The sequence below is a fragment of the Amblyomma americanum genome, chromosome 2 (genome assembly GCF_052857255.1).
Source record: "Amblyomma americanum isolate KBUSLIRL-KWMA chromosome 2, ASM5285725v1, whole genome shotgun sequence".
NCBI lineage: Eukaryota > Metazoa > Arthropoda > Arachnida > Ixodida > Ixodidae > Amblyomma > Amblyomma americanum.
Window position 1 is genome coordinate 14,980,352 of NC_135498.1, and position 16,227 is coordinate 14,996,578.

A 16,227-nucleotide genomic window follows, 5' to 3' on the forward strand; every position below is an offset into this window, starting at 1 on the left:
GCAGAGGGATTTAAACGTTGGGCGCAACATGATAAATAGCTTCTACAAGAAAATAGGAAGTAGGCAGAGGCAGTGTGTGGTGGCATGGGCAGATAGGCTCACACGGACGCTGACTTAGAGAACAGAATCCCTGCAGTGACGAGTTAAGCATTCCTGTCACCGTTTGCCGTGCACAATGTTTACACATGGAAGGAAGAAAGCGCCTCTCAGCAGGTTCTTTTTATGGGGTGATATTAGCTTAACGTGCGGAATGCACGTTCGTATCGACACAGCCAGCTTTCTCCCTCACACCTTTCTCCTCTCGTCACTTTTTATTCCTTTTTCTTGCCCCGCCGGAAATTTTCACGAGTAGTAAAAAAAACGGAGACATTTGAAGAAGATCGACAAACAGCAACATGTGTGACAAATTAACTAAGTACTTGTCTGTAACAGCGGCTGAAGAATGAACAAAAAAGCAGAAATGGGCGACTAGTCTAGCTCAGCAATAAAAGGTACCCGCCCACAGAAACTGAGCCCCGAAAACCAGATACAGCGGTTTGGGCGTTAATGGCCTCAAGGCGAGCCGATACTCCTATGATTTGAATTCGCGTTGAGCCGTTTTTGTGACTGGCGTGCATTTATTTGAAAGTGTTGAAACTGCATCTCTGATAAAAATGGTCTGTAGACAGTCTATGGACTTCTTATAAACTCTATTGCCTTCCTATATTGCCTATAGACTGCTCTTTAGAGTTCGTCTATAGATATCCTATAGACTTTATAGACGGAAGTCTATGGACAGCTCATAGACTGTCTAAATAATTTTTTTAAGGGATTGATCTTAAAAACTGCTTAAAGATAATGTAAACACGGTTATCTGAATGCATGAGGGTCGTTCAACTTCAAACCGTGGCATTTCTTTTTCTTTTCAGCGTTAAAAGGGATCCCGCCATTTCTCGTTCGTCAATTACACATGGGACGACTCTCTGTTCTCGTGGCATGGTAGCCTAATGCCTGTGTAAAACTGAAGTCCCGCGCTGGACAAGATGGCGAAGCACATGGTCAGTACGCGCTTCGAACAGTGAGTTGTGACGAAATTTCTTGTGGACAAGGGCATAAAACACATCCGAAATTCGCAGTAGACTTCAGGCTCAGTACTGGCAAGAGGCGCTCAGCGGCAGCAATACATTTTAGTGGTGCGGACGATTTAGAGAGTGCCGTACCGTACCGTACGACGATTCCGACCGCGGCGGCTCAGAGCGCTGCTGTTCCCGAGAACGTTGAACGTGTGGGGCGACTGATCAATGAAAACTACGATGTAACAAGTCGCGATCATGCTCAAAAGAGGAATCTTACACTGGGAAGTTTGAACATTGTAATTGACGAGCACCTTAAGTTCCGGGAAGTTAGTGCACGCCGATTGCCAATTGTTCAAGTGGCACATAAGACTGCAAATCTCCCAAGAGCTAAAAGAAAGTCTCTACGCTGAAGGCTAGCCATTCCTTGATCAAATCATCACATGCGATGAAACACGCATGCATCATTTCGTTCCGGAGTTGAAACACGCATCAAAACAGTGGAAGAATGTGAGCTCGCCAACTGCCAAAAATTTCTATAAATCACGTCCACGCTTTTCTGGGAGAGTGCTGGCGCGGTTCATGTACATTTTTGCCCGGCTGGTGTGACGATCAACCGCGCCTACTACTGTCAGGTCCTCAAATATCTGCAAAAGGCACTCAAGAAAAATCGGCCGATCTTCGCGACCAAGAGAGTCCTGTTCCTGCAGGACAATGCACGCCCGCATACGGGGCATCGTACGATAAACATATTGCGGGAACCTGGCTGGGAGGTACTGCCACATTCCTTTTACAGTTCAGGCCTCACTCCGAATGATTTCCGTCTGTTTGGGCCTCCAAAGAGTTCCACAGGGTCCGCCATTTCAGCGGTCATGACGAGGTGAAGCAGGCGGTCCGATCATGGCTGCGCCGCACTGACACGGCTTTTTACGGTACTGCCGTTGGAGCACTGGTGAAACGCTGCGAAAGGTGTATCAGTGTAGCTGGGGAATACTTCGAGAAATAAAACACATTTCACGCGTAACGTTTTAATGTTGCGAAAGACGAGAAGTCCCAGTTTTACTTGAACAGCGATCGAGTGCTTTGCGTTACGATGTCTTATGACGTTTTCGCAACCACTTCTCTTCCACCCGTTTCTCCAACATTATTCGTCCCTTGGTGTGTGAATTTGGACACGTTTTCAATGTTGCTGTGTAGCAAGTTAAGGTTTCATCACTATTGGCTAATAGTTGAGTCTATTGCAAGACGGTGGTTTGTGCCATTAGTGTCATTTAGAGCCTCAGAGCGGATACCAAGAGAAGAAAAAAAAAACAGCAAACTAGTGTTGCCGAGAGCCACGTGAAGTGACGAGCGGGGGAAATCTTCTGAGCAACGTAGCTGCGGTTAGGGCAAAAGAAAAAAAGATAGCTGGAATACATTGAAATACGCATTTGTCCGAACTGAGTTTTATGTGTGTTTGAGTGCTCTGCCTGCAAGACATAGATTAAGAACGTGTAGGTATCGAGTCGTAGTAATAGTTCTTTGCTTGAGGTTCTGATCGGCTCAAAACGACTCATTGCAATGCCAGCCCGATTGGTGCGAAAGATTGGTATACGGAGGGCGTGAGTTCTGCGTGAAAAAAAAAAACAGACAGTCTAAAGCACCAACTATTCTGTCTCAACTCAGCAGCTACGCCCTATACATGTTTCTCCAGCCGTTCTAGCTGGCACTGACCAGTATGAGTTTAAGTGGCGTTCCATTCTGGAGGAACACAGGCAGAACGTTAGAAAGATAGAGATTGGTAATGGTTTAAACACTGGTTAAAATGATTAGCTTAGGCATATAAAGTACATTTTCATATTTAAACGGCCGAAAGCAATAGGAGCATAACAATAGCACCGCAGAAAGGGCGAGCTAGCCTGCACAAGAAACGAGTGCGTGCTATCCACCTCGTTTCGGGCTGAATTAGAAACCTGTCTGTAGACTGCGAGAATGGCAAAATACGGCCAATTAGTGTATTAAAGAAAATTGAGTGGTGGAATGCTTTTCTTCAGGAGCTGCTTGTATGGTCTCGATTTTTTTTCTTGTATTAAAAAAATAATAGACTGACCTGATTTGACCTCAAAAGTATTTCTGCTTCAGACACCAGCCTTCCAACGTAAACTTTCGCGTGGCTTTCATATGTCGTGTCCGGGAGTTAGTGATGATTCGTTGCTATCCTCATCCCTCATCAGCTGATTATGTTTCTCCTCCGGTGTTAATATTTTGTTTAGCCGCACCAGTGTTGCGACATAGTCGACGTATGCTCTTTACCTTGTGGTACCAGATTCTCCATCTCTTTTTTATTTGGCACAATTTTTGAAAGGAAAAGATACTTTATCTTTTGGCCGCCGCAGTGGCTCAGTGGTTATGGTGCTTGGCTGCTGACCCGAAGGTCGCGGGTTCGATCCCGGCCGCGGGGGTCGCATGGTGGAAAAAAGCGCGTTGAGACGAAGAAGGAACGAAGAAACAACAGGGGCGAGCGCTACACTCTCAAATGAACATTTATTCCTGAATGTTGTTGGGACTCAGGTAGCAGCATCCCACCGCTTCCACCGGTCGTGGGGACTCGGGTAGCGTGGTCGGGCCGGAGAAGGGACGAGGAGGATCGGAGACGTGGTTACGAAAGAAAAAGCAAGGAAAACTTTATACACACAGACTATTTACATAGTGTACAAGTAACTGAGAATGCTTCTCAGTTGAAGGGAGTCTTTTAGGAGACGGGTGTCTCCGCAATCGGGGTCTCTGGGTACCAAACCAGCGGCTCGCTAAATACCCTTCGTATTCCCCAGATCACTGGCTGGGGAATACAGTTCGAAGAATGATGTCCAATCAAACGTGCAGGCGATGGCACTGATGGTACCGCCCACGGCAGGGGTGGTGCTGATGCTCTCTCAGCTCGTCGATGGAAAGGGTACAAGACACTGTCACGTTGTCAACACAGCTTCCAGGTGGGCGCCCACGTGGCACAGGAATGCGCCCACGTGGCACAGGAATGCGCCTACGTGGCACGAATGCCAAGTCGTTTGCCAGCAGGGGGCTGAAAGACCTTGCACTTCCTCGCCTGTTGTCCGAAACGCGGAAACACTGTCGAAGACGCAGCTCTCCGTCAGTCGTCATGCACAGCAGTGGCTGATGAAAGGCACACTCCGTCCTGTGACACGATGACATACTCGGCCACGTGGGGCCGCCATTGTCGCCGCTGCTTCTGGCACTGCTTCCGCGAACGCCAGGCACCAGCGTTTCTTCAGAAGACTCAGTCCCTCCACGTTTGTTTTCTGGAAACTCTGGTCGAGGGAGCCCGCGTCTTTATCCCTCTAGGCGGAAGGCACGCCGTGCATAACAATGTACAGGTATAAACAGAAAACTGTGAAAATACTGAATCATCATGCGGTGGTCGCATTTTGGTGGAGGTGAAACGCTAGAGGCCTGTGTATTGTGCGATATCAGTGCACGTTAAAGAACACCATGTGGTCGAAATTACTGGAAGCCGCCGCGGTGGCTGAGTGGTTATGGCGCTCGGCTGCCGGCCCGAAAGACGCGGGTTCTATCCCGGCCGCGGCGGTCGAATTTCGATGGAGGAGAAATTCTAGAGGCCCGTGTACTGTGCGGTGTCAGTGCACGTAAAAGAACCCCAGTTGGTCGAAATTTCCGGAGCCCTTCACTACGACGTCCCTCATAGCCTGAGCCGCTTTGGGACGTTAAACCCCCGTAACCCGTAACCCAACCCGGATCACTGGAGCCCTCCGCTACTGCGTCCCTCCTGGACTGATCCGCTTTAAGACTTTAAACCCCATAAACCAAACAAAACTTTATCTTAATCCGCCATCCGTCTATACTTTACCAGGAGCCTAACGCGTTTGCAAAGCTAAGATGTTTTCACACGGCCTTAACGTTTTGCTGGAAAATAAATCTAGACTCATGAGAACATACAAAGCGTACTTATATAGATTGCTGGCTCTGAAACTATTACCATCCACTTCAGGACCCTTTGACCTTCCTTTCTTTTTCCGAGACTATTGAACATCAGGAAGTCCTGTTCCTTCTGCTTATGAAAATATACAGTTAAGCACTTTTCGACGCTTACTTGCTTGCTCACTCACTCACTCAGCTCACTTACTTACTCGCTCACTCCGCTCACTCCGCTCACTCACTCACTCACTCACTCACTCACTCACTCACTCACTCACTCACTCACTCACTCACTCACTCACTCACTCACTCACTCACTCACTCACTCACTCACTCACTCACTCACTCACTCACTCACTCACTCACTCACTCACTCACTCACTCACTCACTCACTCACTCACTCACTCACTCACTCACTCACTCACTCACTCACTCACTCACTCACTCACTCACTCACTCACTCACTCACTCAAAAACAAGGGGTTGCATATTTTTAGTGTCTGTCTGTCTGAAGCCTGTTTTGTGGCAGGTGATCAGCCTGCCCACCGTGTCAGGCGGAAGTTCTATTAATCGTGAGCGGCTACTCGGAAAGAGCAACCCGGATCGCAACCCAAGCCACGCCGATGGCAGCACCTGCCATAGAAAGGCAGTGGTGCATCGCTTCACCGCTGAACCACTGCTCCAGGAGAGGTAGGAAGACGCCCAAGGATCTATGATTGTACAGTATGACCAATTCCGCATATATGGAGATTAACCCATCAGTGCACGTGAAAGAACCCCAGGTGGTCGAAATTACCGGAGCCATTCACTATGGCGTCCCTCATAGCCTGAGTCACTTTGGGATGTTAAACCCCATAAACCATAAACCCTCATAGCCTGAGCCAATTTGGGTCGTTGAACCCCCATAAAACTAACTAATCCATTATCGCTAGCCGAACAACTGTCATTCGTTAACACTGGATGTTAACATCAGAGCCGAAGTGAAAACCAAACTGCTAGCGCACGTAATTCGCATTTGGCCTAACCACGCAAATCGACCACCATTTTTTATTTTATATTTCTCTCCGAGGGTACGGGGGTGGCTGCCCTCTCAGTGGCTGCCCCTTAAATCCGGCCCTGGTGCTTCAAACATGGCACCCTCGTACGGCAGGCAGAGCATAAACGTGCCAAACAAAGCATGGCAGCCTAATACGCCACCCTCACGCGTCACACACACGCAGACGGGGGACACGGCCAGCCTCATCGCGCTCAGACGCACAAATCTAATAAGTTCCTTGAAGCGGTAGTGCGTGGTCTGTCGGTGTTTCGCGCTGGTTCGACAGACCGCGAAAATGAGTCAAGATAGGCTACGCGACTCTGTGATGAAAACATGACGTCAGCGCTGACGCCTCCCTCTGACATTACGACAGCCTTCGGGGAAGCTTCGCCAGGTCTTGTGCCCCGATGATGATAGCACGGGTCACTCATTCCGCGATAACTGCAGGACAGAGTTCGATATCCACGAACGGAGAATGGCAAGTTGGAGTGCGGATGCCTCCACTGAAATGAGATTCTGGTGATGCGCTGGCTCCAGTGGGACGTCCCTTCTGGTGTCCTTTTGAGAACGGGCCGGAAAAGAACAAACATGCAAACAAAAAGGCACCGAAACAAAGAAAAAAAGAAGTAAAAGCTAAACCACACACATAGGCAAAGGCAGGCAAACAAGCAAACAATAAATTGAAAGGCGAGCACTCTGAGTTTTTTTTTGTGTGTGTAATAACAGTATGTGCCTGTAATAGCTGCAATAGCAGCTTTCAGACTTCAAAGCTTGTCAGAAATAGGAACGCTGACAGATGACGATTCTCTAACCATAACTATTTAGAGGTTATTTAACAATAAATATTTAAGGGGGAATCTCTTGATCATTAGCTTCTCGATAATCGCCCTCCCGTACAACTCGTCAAACGAAACAGATGTCATTTTTTTTTTACGCAACGCACCGAAGCCAGGCGGTGAAGTAACCTTCGGCGACCGAGTCTTCTGGGTTGTCTTCTGGGTTGTATCTCGCTGCTCTGATGCTGTGTAGGCCTCAAATATTTTATACGAGCAGCGGTTTCTAAATGAATGCGAGGCAAAATAAGTGAACGAAGGAAACCACCCAAACAATTTTTTTTTTGCGCGAGCATTAAGCGGCTAGCTGTTTGGGACTGAGAAGTTCCTGCAGAGTCACGAGATTAGCACGGTAGTATATACAAATATAGGCACAAATTTACAGTTTGGCATGAACCGCAGTTGTTATTGTCTGGTGACAGTAACGAGACTGTGTCCATTTTTTACTGTGAGGCCCACTTTTCTAAGTTGCACTCTACCCAACTAACAGCGCCGCTGGCTCCCAGCAAGACGAAGAACTGACGAATGCACATGCTAGCGCCTGTCAGGTTTTCATGATGCCATGGTAGAAATCAGGTCGACGTCTGCTACGACATAAAACATACGAACTACATGGACATTAACTCTTTCAAATGTTATATTTGTCGCCATCATATGGTGAACCTGGGTAAACAATTAGGAAGAATGAAGACATGTAACGGAGCCAAAAATCATCGAATGCAGAAAATTGCAACCTGCCACGGTGGCTCAGTGGTTAGCGCGCTCGGCTACTTATCCGGAGAACCCGGGTTCGAACCCGACTGCGGCGGCCCCGTTTCGATGGAGGCGAAACGCTAAGGCGCTCGTGTGCTGTACGATATCAGTGCACGTTAAGGATCTCCAGGGGGTCGAAATTATTCCGGAGCTCTCCACTACGGCACCTCTTTCTTCCTTTCTTCTTTCACGCCCTCGTTTATCTCTTCACTTACGGCGCGGTTCAGGTGTCCGCCGAGATGTGAGACAGATACTGCGCCATTTTCTTTCCCCAAAAACTAATTTCAATTTAAAAATTGCAAGCGCTTTTGTCATTCTTCTGCGTGAACAAGTCACCGCGACTTAGACCGTTATAGGGACGAAAGCGTCAAATCGTATTCAGTTCTATTTCAACCCACGATGCAGTCCATTATGCAGATTTTTCTTTAAAGTGCCAGTGCGGGTGTCGATAAACAATTGAAATTTTTACGCACATCCTCTCGAGCATCCTTGATTTGGCTAGTTTGTTGAAATTAGTCAATAACCCCAGGAGTTGCTACACATATGGAGGTTGTCATCGCTGAATCAACTACCACTCCTCTCAAGGCAGCATTGAGCTGCTCATTGAGGGCATTCAGGTGCACCACGAAGACGTTATATATATAAATATAATATATATATATATATATATATATATATATATATATATATATATATATATATATATATATATATATATATATATATATATATATATAATATATATATATATATATATATATATATATATATATATATATATATATATATATATATATATATATATATATATATATATACACTTCTAATGTTTTTATACTTCATATATAATTTAACGACATATTGAATACGAAAATTTTCCAAGATTTCATTTTATTACCCTAAGTGGCAGTGAAAGACCTATGTGTAAATTAATCTGTGTGATTGGCAACATCGCTAGCACGCGGACGCTCCCAGCTGACCGGGATGATGGACACATATAATTCTTGCTCGTGGCGCAAGGAAATTTCGAACGGTCGAAGGAGCAAGACACGTAAATCCCCCCCCCCCCCCCCCCCCACCCGCCCCGAAATAATCGTTTTGCAAGGTCTGAAATGGCTAATTAATTACTTTAGGCTGCGTCAGACAGAATAAATCTTAAATGGTTTGAGAGGGCTGCGGCTGTCCGACTGAAAATGCATGGCGGGACTCTACAGGCACAGAGCTCTTCTCCCTTCTCGCTCGGTTTGCGCCTACCCGGCAAGGTGCTGACGTGACCGCTCCCGACCCAGACGAAGCCAGGTATTCAGGGTTGTGCCGGTTAGTTGAGATAGTTTGCGACCGCCGTTTCACCCCTTGTGCGACGGTGGCTGCAGCGGCACCGCCCGGGCCACGAAGGCAACGTGCAAGCGCGCACGTGGGCACAACAAGGCCCCGCTTTTCATGTGCCGTCTTTACTTTTCGGCGGTCGCCCGGTTTCGCGCGCTTTTTCTCTTTGCTTTTCCTCTTGCCTTCCTCTCATTCCCCGGCGTGTATTTTGCTTCAGGGGCACACTGTTGGGGGCCTGACCCGGGAAACGTTGGCTGGGATCGGCTTTGGCGGCGGGGGCGCCCGAGTAAAGGAGCACCGGTGCACAGAGTGGAAGCAGCGTGGAAAGTTGTGGGGTGCCATGTGGCTAACCTAATTAACCACATGCATTCGAGATGGTTAGGTTAGTGCTTAGCGTGAATTCTCGTGTCTTGTAAGGTGGCTCGAATAGTTACGGGTTTTGCCTTTGCACATCATTTTTTAGACACCTTAATTGTTTCTTTTTTTTATCGTCGACGTAAAGATATTGCACATTAAACGTGATTTTATTGCAACTATATATGCGTCTTTTTTGTAATAAATAAATAATAGCAAGAACATCAGCGCTGTGCGTGAGTTTTCTTTCTGGATGTCCCTATGTTTATAGATTTGGGCTGCAGACTTCGAAAATGAAAGGCCTCTATGTGTCTATGCTTTTAGTCAGGCTAGGTGTGCTAAGATAAGATCAGGTGAAATAAGATCCTACTAGATGAGACTGCTTTAAGCTGATGGAGGTTAAGATTGTGAGCTAAAGACGGCAGCAGCAATGCAAAAAGAACGGAGAATTGCTTTGTTAGAGATCGTCTGTGCGCGCGGTGTAGCCTTAGCGTTAACTAAATCCGGTAATAACACGGTCCGAGTGCTGTCTGGTCTCCTCGTTGCATTCATTTAACATATCTTATAAAATTGGATATCACATATCCAGTTAATAAGTATGAGGCCTGTCAAACGTTTTAGAGGTCTTTGGTGTCACTTCATTCTCGCAGCACATTTGCATGAAATGGGAAGACAAAAAATAGCATTGTTAGCTTGTCTACGTTTGCTAAAAAAAAAATATTTTCAGGTAAAATCTTGAAGGTCCGGAAAACGTGGTATTGAGGAACACGCTTATTGAATCTGGTCGAGCAGACTGCAGAGCAAGTTGGTTCGCTGGACCATATTTAAAAGCGCGTCACGTAACACGTACCATTGTGTTGTCCAAACGTACTTTAGGTTTAACAGCCTTGAATGAGCACTGTTTTGCGATGCACATGGTAGAAAGGCTTACGCCAGGGCCACAGCATGTTTTAAGAGGAAAATTCAGAAAAAAAGTCAATTTTCTTGGTTCCTCTGAGAACGGGTAGTTACAAATGATGGCTCAGCAGTCAAAATTTGTGACAACAGTACGTCCAGGCACGGATTTCTCTTAGTGCCAATCAGGCCGTGCATCATGGCCTTTTAAACGGTGGGCCCAACCCATCCAATCCAACCCCACTAGCACCTTAAAGCGGTCAGTATTGCGACGTAGTCCACACAACCTGTGCGAAAGACAGCATAACACGCCGCATGGAAAATCATTTTGCTCATCTGCAATGCGAAGAACACCGACTTGAACGAATATGCAAGGATACTTGGCGCAAGTTTATATAAATTTAATTCTTGGGGACGTTCCAGGCCATCCTGTGGTTCAAATTTTTAATTTGTTTATTCAAAATTTAACCGTTGGAATGTCAAGTAAACTGAACAAAGTTAAGGAAAAGAAGATTTAAGGCAAGGTTGGTGTCATTTTGCAAAAACACACGCGACTGTCCAGTTGATAGCACGGAGATAAAAATGTGGCGGAACCTTTAGCTTCCTGTTCACAATCGGGGTTCAGATTAGCTCTTGAATGAACAAAGTGAGTGGTGCTATAGCTAATGGAAGTGTGCAACGTCCGTGTGTTCAGATGCACGCTAGTGCCTATGTTATTCAACCTTGGCCATGTACATACGTATACAGGCTAAACGAAACCTGAGACGAAACTGAACGTTTTTAAATGAGCTCTTTAACAGGAGTTGTTTACTTTTACTGTCTCCTAGCACGACTATTATAGTGATGGATTATAGGTACAGACGACCTGAAGGATTATGAAAGCCTCATGTAATTCGCTACGTAACTATTTAGATTACAAGAACTTATAGCATAGATCGACAATGCAAACGTCTTCCTAGCCGCTGACAACAAACAGAACCTGTATATATAAAATAATAAAACTCTTGACGGAAATGCTTGTCGCTAATTGAAACTAGTTAGCCCTGTGCCCATCTGAATCGATTTGATCTTTTTCCTGCAAAATGAGTTTTAATGGTAGCTTGCATAACATCGAAGCAAATGGCAGCATTTTTTCATGATTCCTCTCGCGAAAGGATGCAAGATGATGATGATGATAAATTTTTATGGCGCAAGGGCATCTACGGCCAAAGAGCGCCATGGCACAAGGTAATTTCCATTTCTCAAGGTGGGATCGAAGACCCATTTTCCAAGCATTTCACCCCTTACTAGCCGAGCACCAGGCCACGGGAAAGCTTGTACCTATTGCATCACCGGTGGGTACCCGGCGGCACTGGGGATCGAACCCCGCACCTCCCGCATGTGAGGCGGATGCTCAACCACTCGGCCACTGATGCGGTGGAGGATGCAAGAAAAATATTTACAAAGACATACATATTTTATGCAATGTAAAATGCTCTTTGCTGCTAAAACCACTTTTTTATACTCCAAAGGAGTTTTTGTAAGATCTCGTGTCACCATTTGCAATGTAGTTTATGCTGACCTTTACTTCCTGAGCAACTTCCCATTCAAATTAACTTTTATTCCCCAGAACTTCAGAGAACTCTTGCCACGCAAAACGATGTGCTACGAACTATCATGCTCGTACTCATGGTACAGGCGTCTTTAAAAAGCCGTGTTTGTTTTTATCATCCTGCCGCTCATGCAACTTTTAGAGCATCATCTCTCCTTTGTGGCACTCCAATTTCGAAGGAAAATTATGTATAGTCCAGGCTAGTAGCCGTGATTCGTTTGTGGGGGGGGGGGAGGCTGGATGGTGCATGGCCAACAAGAGCACCTCAGCTGGATAAGGAGATAAGGAGGCGGGGGGGGGGGTGCTCCTCATCCATCCTCCTTCACCCCCATGACATGGTGGTCTTACCATGACATATCTCATAGTTACAAAGCGTTCCTAATCTACATAAACAGTGGCGGACAATTTAGCGTGATCGGCCAAATGGGAATATGGTGCGCTTGCACTTTGATTTGCGCTTCGGTTTCGGTTCGAGACTGCCGTTTTGAAGGTCAAACAGGCTTCAGACAGAGGTGGGCGAAATCAGGTTAAAGCTCCACCTGAAGGACATGGTGCGATGGCGTTAATTGGCTAATGCCCATGTTTGCGGAATTGGCCATTTTCTGCATTCATAGATCCCTGGGAACCCTCATAGCACTCCTGGCGCAGTGGTCCAGCGGTTAAGCGGTGCGTCATAACCCTGCATGCGATGGCAGGTGCTGCCTCCGGTGGGGTTTGTGAGACCCAGGTTGCTATTCCTGATTAGCCTCAAAGTCACAGAGAGAGGCTTCAGACAGAAAAACATCGGTGGAATTTGAGATTTGGGATTTTAGTGCTAGCTTTCTAAAAAAGAAAAACTTCCGTATTTCACTAGTGAAACAACCCTAATTGAATATCAGGCTTCCCAGAACTGAATAAATAAGGCGTAAAATTTTGAAAATTGTAGTATTTAATACAACTAATAGTTTGATCTAAAGTACGCTAAGTATTTCTACGTCTTCCCGCTTACAGTCACTTCCTGTTCTAATAGTCGTGTAACTTACAACTGCGACAGCTGTCTCGCGTCTCCATGTTCTTGAACAATGCGCTAATGCTCAAGGTCCTGTTCTTGGCTTAGTCTTGCCTGCCATGCTTGCCGTCCACGGAAAGAGAGTGGGAAATGGAGAGAAGGAAAGTGGAGAGTAAGTTCCTGTGCTTCGATATCCTGCGCGATTATCGACTACGGCTTGAACAGCGGGAGTCGGCTCCGTTGAGCCGCATCACTCCCGGCCCGGTGCGGCGGCCTCGAGCGGTGGAGACCCGTGACGTGAGCGGACCCACGTCGGCACCCCGCACTAGGCCGCCCTGGCAGTGGATTAATTGTGGCGCCGCGGTGTCAACAGTGGCGACTCACTGCTGCTGCTATAGAGTCGTGACTAACTGGCTGCCGGGCTGGAGGAACCCGCTCAGACAGGGGGCACCAAGCAGGAAAGAACTGGGACACATATAAATATTAAAGAGAAGCAAATGCTTCTAGCCTGGTCGATATTATCAGCTCTGCATGGGGTTCTGGCCGGGGTTAATATTTTTGGTTAGGCTGTGGAAATGGGCCAATAGGATCAAGAGAACGGGCGAGCATGGAGGAAGAAAAAAATCTTAATGATGCCTCTGCCAGCTCTCGTAGGAAGTGTTTAACTATAAACTCGCAATTATTTTCTGAGCGGACGTGGCGAGAGGGAAAGGTCAGGGAGTTGGCTCCGAAAAACTCTCAGTAATTAAACTTGTAAACGAGCTAATTGAAAGACAGAACTGTTAGTGTGAGGTTGTTTTACTACGTACCAGTCGGGACGGGGCGACTTTGTGCGGAAGGCACCACTGCGGGACTCAAATGTATTTATAACATATATTAGTGCTTTAGCAGCTCAACACATTCACAGGCGAAGAATTCCACTCACCGTTCTTAAGGCTTCAAAAAGAGTGTTGCCTAAGTGTTTTCTTTGTCAACTATCGGTGCATACAACCAGACCTTGAGATAGTTAACCCAGGACGGTAGTCAATATAGTTCGGATTGTAAACGTGTTGAGTGGCCCAAAGTTCTGGTAATCTTCATAACCCGAACAACTTTGAACGGAGAGTCTTAATTTCTCACCGCGTTTCTTGTGATCCAGAAATACATTTTTTATTAAATGCGAACGTGGATCCGGCGCCCTGCGTCGCTTGCTTATTATAACTATTATCTCTATTGCTACCAAAGCGGTTGCGAGAGTCGGCAGTCAAACATCCTTTTGTGGTTTCGTGCGGTTCCCTCAGAGCGTAAACCAAAATGAAAATAAAGAAGAAGAAACTCGGAGAATGACAGTAGTTCCTCAGAAATTAATCCCAACCCGGCTTGTTCATCTACTATACAACTATGCTACCGAGACCTTTCTCCTTTCTCTCTGCATTTATAGTTGATATATTATTTTCGGTTAATATGCACTGATGCATACTCGACAACAACAACACTGCGCAAGGAAGTTACGTTACGACAACGTCCATTGGATCACATTACGTGGGAAACTGTATATTTTTACGGTGGTGAAATGGAGCAATCACTTGCGTCACCCTGCGGCGGATAGCGTTATTAACAGATAAGCTACACAGCAGCAGCCTTCAAGTACGGCATATGCGACAGCTGTTATCAATGCCGGCATCCTGAGAAAAGGAGACAGCTACGTGATAGTATACTCCGTTCAAATCTAGTTGCGAGTTTTGTCAGAATAGGAGGAAATTCGCGACATATGCAGGCCCCTTTTCTAGGGTAATCTGTGACAGCCTTCATGGTCGCTCGGTTCGTAGGTCATCGCATCCAACCGCCTATGTGCTTGAACTCGTTGCCTCGCTTGGGCCCAAGCAACGGCCGCATGGAGGGCATAATCTTATCCCATGTGTCAGGCTTGAGCTCATTACTATTACACAAACGTGGCACGAATGGAGATCTTGCTCCGTAGCACTTGTTCATACACGGTGTTGCTTAGGTTTTCGGTGCCCGGGCCGGAAGTCGCCTGTTTCTCCGCTCGGAGAAATTCGCGCGACGGCTGCTTGCGCCGCGCAATTCTACACCCCGGCTGGAAACGTGACCGGCTGAAGTCGCCTTGCGGATGACTTTGCACCTACAGCCTGCGTTTATTTTGTTTTGCACGGACATTTTTTTTTCAGGGACCAACAGAAAGTTTCAAGGAATGGTGCGGCTGAGCATGTTGCACCACTATGTCGTCAAGCGTCCTGGCAGCCTGACATAGGCTTTATTCATAGCGCTGATTGCCTTGCTGGATATCGTTTAGGCGCCCATTCTGCTTGCATTCCAGTGTGGCAAGAGAATCCGAAGATATTACTGTAGCGTCACTGCTCCCCAGAAGGGGTTGGTTGGTTGGTAGACACCGTGCATGTACCGAGTTCTTTGGCGAGGTTTTGCTGATTTTGACGTCGGTCAAAGGCAGCTCGATAGGAAAAACGTAAGCGCCGCGAGAGTCGGTCCTTCATCAATCCTTTCATCTTTCGCTCTGGCTAGCTTGATCGATTTCACTTTTATCAATAGTTTTTCCTATCATTTTAGATCGCTAGCACACCACAAAATTTCGTGGATCTTTGTCTGGAGCCTGCTTGACCGGTGGCAACCTGCCCAGGTGTTTGTGTACATAATAATAATAATAATAATAATAATAATAATAATAATAATAATAATAATAATAATAATAATAATAATAATAATAATAATAATAATAATAATAATAATAATAATAATAATAATAATAATAATTACAGGGCCGCAGCCGGCGCTAGCAAAACAGGCCCGACCCTCCGAGGTGGCCCAGTGGTTAGGGCGCTGGGCTGCTGATCCGGAGTACTCGGGTTCGAACCCGATCGCGACTGCCGCGTTTCGATGTAGGGGAAATGCAAGACGCCTGTGCGCAATATGCACGTTAAAGAACCCCAGGTGGTCGAAATTAATACCGAGCCCTCTACTATGGCGTCCCCCCATAGCCCAAGTGCCGCTGCGGGACGTTAAAGCCGAAGTACCAATACCGGTACCATTTAACTGTCTGTGGCTAGCACCCACCTAGGCAATCTCGCTCCAGCTGTTGTAATAGAAAAGTTATCAGCCGTTTCTCTTCATACGACGACTTGAGAATTCGATTCCAATTTTTTTTTTGTTTTTGGCGTCGCTTCAACGTTGGGCTCAGTGCCAGCAAACTTCCAAGCTGGGTGCGATTTGAAGCGCATATTTCCGTCAGCGCCCTTTTGTATTTAGCTCAGGTCAGTTTTGATGCGATAGCGTTAGAGCTGTGACACCAAAACGCCGCCGATTTCCGGTGTCACATACACAAAAAAAAACGCTGGTTGGGCGAGAGAGGTCACGTGGCCTTGTGACGTCATCACAACCTTCGATCAGAGTTGTAGCAACCTTTTTTTGCGAGACACCAATCTAGACAGAGAATCGAAATAAAAAGAAAGAAAAA